At 35.1% G+C, this 6907-nt stretch overlaps 1 protein-coding gene across 1 annotated transcript in view; it reads left to right on the forward strand.

Moving 5' to 3' along the window:
* LOC108576557 overlaps positions 1 to 6907 on the forward strand; it is a 168161-nt gene that overhangs the window by 103326 nt on the left and 57928 nt on the right. The window lies entirely within an intron of this gene.

The following is a 6907-nucleotide window of genomic DNA, read 5'->3' on the forward strand; positions in this document are numbered from 1 at the left end:
GGGCGCAGCTTATAACAGCCAGCCGGCTGGAAATGATTCTGAGAAACGCGAAGGCGAGAGAGGATTGCATAAGTGCGTGGATTACTATCGTAGTCGGTTTCCAATCCAACTTCGTGGATCTCGCCCGCGTTTTCCCTTGGTGTGAGAAATATATCGCTGATCGATTCAGGAAATTCGCGCTGCATATTCTTTTCTTCATCGAGTTCGATCTGCAGAGGTGTGGTGCGCGCGAATGTGCAAGTCGATGATGATAAGTTATCAATGCGTTGAGAACGGTGTAATATTTTTCGCGAGTTTTTTTTTTTTTTTTTTTGGTAATGAGGTGAATTTATGGGAAAGAAGTCGAGTGAGATTTTTTTTTTTTGGAAGTGATTTATCGTATTATATCGTCACTTGCTATTTTTGTATTCTTAACGCGCGTTAACTTCGATCGTCCACGATTGACATTCGACTTTCGAATAGCGGCTGGTAATCGCCGAAGCCTGTCAGAATCGTTTAACATTTTTGCGAGATGTGGATATGGTATAAGTGATACAATGGTCAGATAACGATACGGTCAATCGTTCCTTTCTTCTTTTCAATGATATTTGCATGATACCTGCGCGCACGTGGAGATAGAAATGTTATCTGTCGCACATTTTTCTTTTACGAGTTTGCAAAGTGTTTTCCAAGTGCAACGGAGTGAAAAATTCAGTCTGTTTCCTTTTTTGAAAATTCGTTCTGTAAGGGAGTAAGGAAAATTTGTTTGACTAAAACGACTGGAGTATTTCAATTAATTGATAATCTCCTGTAAAATAGTGTCTTTCAGGAAATCGCAGAAGCAATTTTGATCGTTTCCTTTCGATCCTTTCAGAAATTAAACAACTCCAATTTGATCGTTCGATTAAAAAAATTTGAAGGTTGTAAAACGCAAAATTTACTAAAACCGGTATTAAAACATATACAAGGCTTGTGCAGACAAAGGTTTGAGAAAAATGTGAAATAAAAAAGTTCTTTTAAGAATACATTCATTCAGTACTGAAAAAAGGGAACCGTAACAGGTAATTTTGTGTTTTGCCAATTGTATCGTCAACCTTAAGAGGCCAAGATTGCATACTCGTTAAAGTTTGATTGCTGCGTCGAATTCCATAAATTCTTACTGAATTTTCCGTTTGTTCAGAGGAGATTACGCGTGCTGGAAACAGTTTGGGTAGGAATAAGGGTAATGGGGAGTCTCTCGAAGGGGGTCACCGGGATTCGAGTGGAATTGCAGGTTGCCGAAAACTCTGACGAGCTCTCTGGCGGTCGTTGATTAACGGTTGTGGCTTTTCTCGGGCTTTGTTACGGAATTGTACGAGTAAGACGCGTGTATTCCCCTGGCTTTCTCCTCTGCACAGCCTTTTTTTCTCTCCTTGGTCACGGAATTTTTTCATTGTGGTTTCTAGTAAGTTGTCAGTCACGTGAAGTAAGTTCCTGGTTCGAGTTGAATATTTCATGAAATTTGAACAAACGAGGTCCTGATAATCGGCCATTTTATACTTCCCTCCACGTGAATCTTTCTTGTGTTTTGTTCTTCGTGACGAGCGTGTGTTTTGCGCGGAACTTCGCGAACGTACTCGTTTCCCCCTTGCTGTTAAATTTGTGTTTCACCTTGTTAGGTTATTGTCCTGCGAATCTTCCGAGAATTGCACTTGAAATTTGGTAGTCCTTGCAACAGGTGAGAATCTTTATTAGAAAATCCTCCTTTTTCCCGATAAGATGACTTCAGAACGTGAGAAAATTGAAATTTGTATGACAATTCATTGTCTGTTTCAAACTTTGCTATCTTCTGAGCTTCGCGAGAACAAGAAAACTGGGAAAAGTATCACTTATTTCGTGCACATTTTGCCAGAGATAAGATTTATGAAACTCGAATCTTATCTGTTAAGAGAATCAATCAGAGCATTAACATTAAAAATTCCTGAAGATAGTAATTACATCAACTTGAAACTTAATTAAACGTATATCTTTGACCACTTTTCGCCGCAACAATTGCTCAAGATTTTACCTTCGAGTAACTAATTACACGTTGATACGTATGCAAGTATATATATATTTCTGCGATATAATTTTCTATAAAAAAGAAAGAAAGAAAGAAATGTATGTATACTTTCCTCTGTTACGTAGCCGTAAATTCTTTCTTCTCCGCCGTACCAATCTCGTTCGTGACGGTTTATTTACGTTAGATGGTAGAAAGTTAATAAATTAAAGGAAAATTGTGGTGCACGGTCTTTCGTAAGCTTCGCTACGTTTAAGAACCCGATCTAAACCAAGATGTAACGATTGTTATCGCGATGCTTCACTGTTACGCCTTTCGCCCGGCTTTGACCAGCAATCAAATTAACCCCTTAAGAAGATCAAGTCTTGAAACGCGATCATTCGTGCGATGTTAAACCGTTCGGTAAACGTTGCTCGCGAATTCTCTTTGAACGGTGAACATCGAACGTGTGAAAATCTCGAGAATGGCTTTATTAAACAGAGCGGAAAAAAGCTTTCAACAGAAGTTTATTTTGTACGACAAGTGGGTAAAACAATTATCGCGTGTCTTTTAAAATTGAAAGACAAATTCTGACGCAGCGGTATGTTAATCATTTCATAAACGAACGGACACCTATATCGATTATTAAAATCGTTAAGTAACGAGAGAGAGAGAGAGATCTCGGTGAAACAAGATTTATCACCTATCACGTGGTCGTGTAAATACTACCGGCGAAATAATATCTGACACGTGCATTTATTTCTGTCTTTATTATCAATTACAGTACTTGGATTATCCAGTTTGTGCATTTACCGGGCGCATTAAGGTATATTATCGATTGCACTTGGAGTTTTTACGCGTTAATTCGTTTCGGAGGAAAACAACATTTTTTTTATCGCGAGATACGAGCAAAAATTTCGTTTCGAAGGTATCTCTGTTTTTATGTTTATCTACCGATGCGTTATAGTGTAGTGAGTATTATGTCGTTCGTTACACTTCCAATTTTTACGCGTTTATTTTACTCGAAGGAAAAGAAAGTTTTTTATTGTGAATTAGGAGTAAGAATTTTCATTCAAATTATCTCAGTTTCTGCATTCACCAACGCGTTAAAGTATAGTAATCATCATACTATTCGTACACTTCCAATTTTTACGCGTTAATCTTATTCGAGAAAAAAAAGAAAACAAATATTTCGATTCAGATGTATCTCTGTTTCTGCATTTACCCACGCGTTAAAGTATAGTAATTATTATACAATTCATACACTTCCAATATTTACGCGTTAATCCTATTCCCAGAAAAATGAAAATTTTTATCGCGAGATAAGAAATATTTCGATTCAAATTATCTCAGTTTCTGCATTCACCAACGCGTTAAAGTATAGTAATCACCATACTATTCGTACACTTCCATTTTTAAAGTCAATCCTACTCCCAGAAAAATCAAATTTTGTATCGCGAGATAGCAAATATTTCGATTCAAATTATCTCAGTTTTTGCATTCACCAACGCGTTAAAGTATAGTAATCATCATACTATTCGTACACTTCCAATTTTTACGCGTTAATCCTATTCCCAGAAAAATCAAATTTTGTATCGCGAGATAGCAAATATTTCGATTCAAATTATCTCAGTTTCTGCATTCACCAACGCGTTAAAGTATAGTAATCATCATACTATTCGTACACTTCCAATTTTTACGCGTTAATCTTATTCGAGAAAAAAAAGAATTTCTATCGTCAGATATGAGTAAAAATTTCAATCCAAATATATCTCAATTTTTTCATGTACCAATGCACTATAGTACAGTGATCATCATACTATTCGTACACTTCCATTTTTACGCGTTAATTCTATTCCCAAAAAAATCAAATTTTGTATCGCGAGATAACAAATATTTTGATTAAAATTATCTCAGTTTCTGCATTCACCAACGCGTTAAAGTATAGTAATCATCATACTATTCATACACTTCCAATATTTACGCGTTAATTCTATTCCCAGAAAAATCAAAATTTTTATCGCGAGATAAGAAATATTTCGATTCAAATTATCTCAGTTTCTGCATTCACCAACGCGTTAAAGTATAGTAATCATCATACTATTCGTACACTTCCAATTTTTACGCGTTAATCTTATTCGAGAAAAAAAAGAATTTCTATCGTCAGATATGAGTAAAAATTTCAATCCAAATATATCTCAATTTTTTCATGTACCAATGCACTATAGTACAGTGATCATCATACTATTCGTACACTTCCATTTTTAAAGTCAATCCTACTCCCAGAAAGATCAAATTTTTTATCGCAAGATAAGAAATATTTCGATTCAAATTATCTTAGTTTTTGCATTCACCAACGCGTTAAAGTATAGTAATCATCATACTATTCATACACTTCCAATATTTACGCGTTAATCCTATTCCCAGAAAAATGAAAATTTTTATCGCGAGATAAGAAATATTTCGATTCAAATTATCTCAGTTTCTGCATTCACCAACGCGTTAAAGCATAGTAATCATCATACTATTCGTACACTTCCAATTTTTACGCGTTAATCTTATTCGAGAAAAAAAAAATTTCTATCGTCAGATATGAGTAAAAGTTTCAGTCCAAATATATCTCAATTTCTTCATGTACCAATGCACTATAGTACAAATTTTTACGCGTTAATCTTATTCGAGAAAAAAAAAATTTCTATCGTCAGAAATGAGTAAAAGTTTCAGTCCAAATATATCTCAATTTCTTCATGTACCAATGCACTATAGTACAATAATCATCATACTATTCGTACACTTCCATTTTTAAAGTCAATCCTACTCCCAGAAAAATCAAATTTTGTATCGCGAGATAGCAAATATTTCGATTCAAATTATCCTAGTTTCTGCATTCACCAACGCGTTAAAGCATAGTAATCATCATACTATTCGTACACTTCCAATTTTTACGCGTTAATCTTATTCGAGAAAAAAAAAATTTCTATCGTCAGATATGAGTAAAAGTTTCAGTCCAAATATATCTCAATTTCTTCATGTACCAATGCACTATAGTACAATAATCATCATACTATTCGTACACTTCCATTTTTAAAGTCAATCCTACTCCCAGAAAAATCAAATTTTTTATCGCGGGATAGTAGCAAAAATTTCAGTTGAAATGTATCTGGTGTTAAAATTTCAATTCGTCATAAGGAACTAAACGATAGCTTTCTCATACAGAAAACGATACGTGTAAAACAGTGGAAAGAATGGTTCTTTAAACCGTCCGATAATTGACGCTAAGTGAGCCACGGCACACGGAAGAGGAAATCAAACGTAAAAGCGTAACGTCCGATTAACGCGTGCGTTTAATTGATACGACAATAATATCTCGGCTTCTCGAAGCGGTACGGTTAAATCCTATAAATCACCGTGGTTTCTAAATTTAGTCGAACCACGGTGAAATCGGCCATTAATCTTGCATTTATTCGTCGGCCGATACACACGCGTTCTTTATACTGTATCAGTCGCGTCCATCGAACGTCTTTCGTTAGTCACGTTGTGTCGCTTCGGCTTTTGCCTGCCAATGGCGTAGCTTTTGCCTTCGCCGAGTCTCTTTGGAACCCAGGTTGGGGATAATCGTCGATTTCAACGTGAATTTCGACGGGTTACGGTTTGTAATTAACCGTGCATCGCGCAGATGTAATTATTCGTCGGTCCGTATACTCTCCCGAAGAAGAAACTAATAATCGAAAACAACGGTGAATTACGACCGGTGATTTGTACTTTCATTTTTTGGTTAATGGTAGTTAACGGATTTCTAGAGATTGGTGAAGATATATGGACGAAAATTACATTGCTTTCGATGGAAGAGTCAAATTTCTTTTTTTTTTAGTACTTTAGTTTTATTCGGTTTTAATTATTTATGGGATGTTTTGATGTTTCTTGTTAAATGAAATATCGACATTTGTAGAAAATTGTAAATTTGATATAAATTATGTATATTGAATTATTTGAAATGTCGAGTGGGCGCGGAAATTTTCAGCGGAAATGAAACACTTTCGTTAAAAATTTATCAATTATTCAATTATTTTTTGAGAATAACATTTTCTAAGTGACCTCTTCGAAAATTTCTTGAATTACGAATTAACTCTACGATGGTATGTGGTAAAATCATAATAAAATAATGGAATAATTAATAAATTGCATTTTGCAAGTTTTATTTTAATTCAACGTGAGGATCTTACAAAATCTCCTAGCACCTAGTAAACAATACCAAACATTTTTTTTTGCTCATTTTTGACACGCGTGTCCAAGCAGAAATTTTTAGCCGCGTGAAATTTGGTAACTGGAGGAATTTTTGGAGCGGCTAGAAGGAGAAAACGGTGTTTTACATGAATTCACAGAAAACTGTAGTTGGATTCATGCCAGAGTAAAATTAGTTGATTCGAGAATAAGAATAAAGGCCATGGAAAAATGGTTTCGTGCTTTGTGGATACACGTAGCACGAGTAATTTTTGCCGCGCCCAGTTTCTTGTGCGACGTGGTTCCATTTCATGGACGCGTCTCTAGATACCGGACAAGAAATTGCTGTTACTAAAACGGATGTATTGTTCCGTCCTTTATTCCCCTCCTTTCTGGTTCCAGACATTAATGGGTTCTTTTTTACTTTCCATTCAAGGCGTATAATATAATGGCGACGAGAGAAAAAGAAGAACAATTTTGTATGGGTTACAATTATTACCAACACTTATGGTTCCTCACAAAGCTGTCCATTAAGTCGTCATTAACTTTTATGAAGATTAATATACATTTCATATTTTTCTTTTTTTTTTCGTATTTTTATTTTATAAACACTTGGTGTTGTTGAAGAAGTTAATTTCTAAAGTTAAAAATAGTCGAAGCTTTAATTGGTCTCTGAACTTTCTAATTTTT

The sequence above is a fragment of the Habropoda laboriosa genome, unplaced genomic scaffold (assembly GCF_001263275.1).
Source record: "Habropoda laboriosa isolate 0110345459 unplaced genomic scaffold, ASM126327v1 scaffold346, whole genome shotgun sequence".
Taxonomy (NCBI): Eukaryota; Metazoa; Arthropoda; class Insecta; order Hymenoptera; family Apidae; genus Habropoda; species Habropoda laboriosa.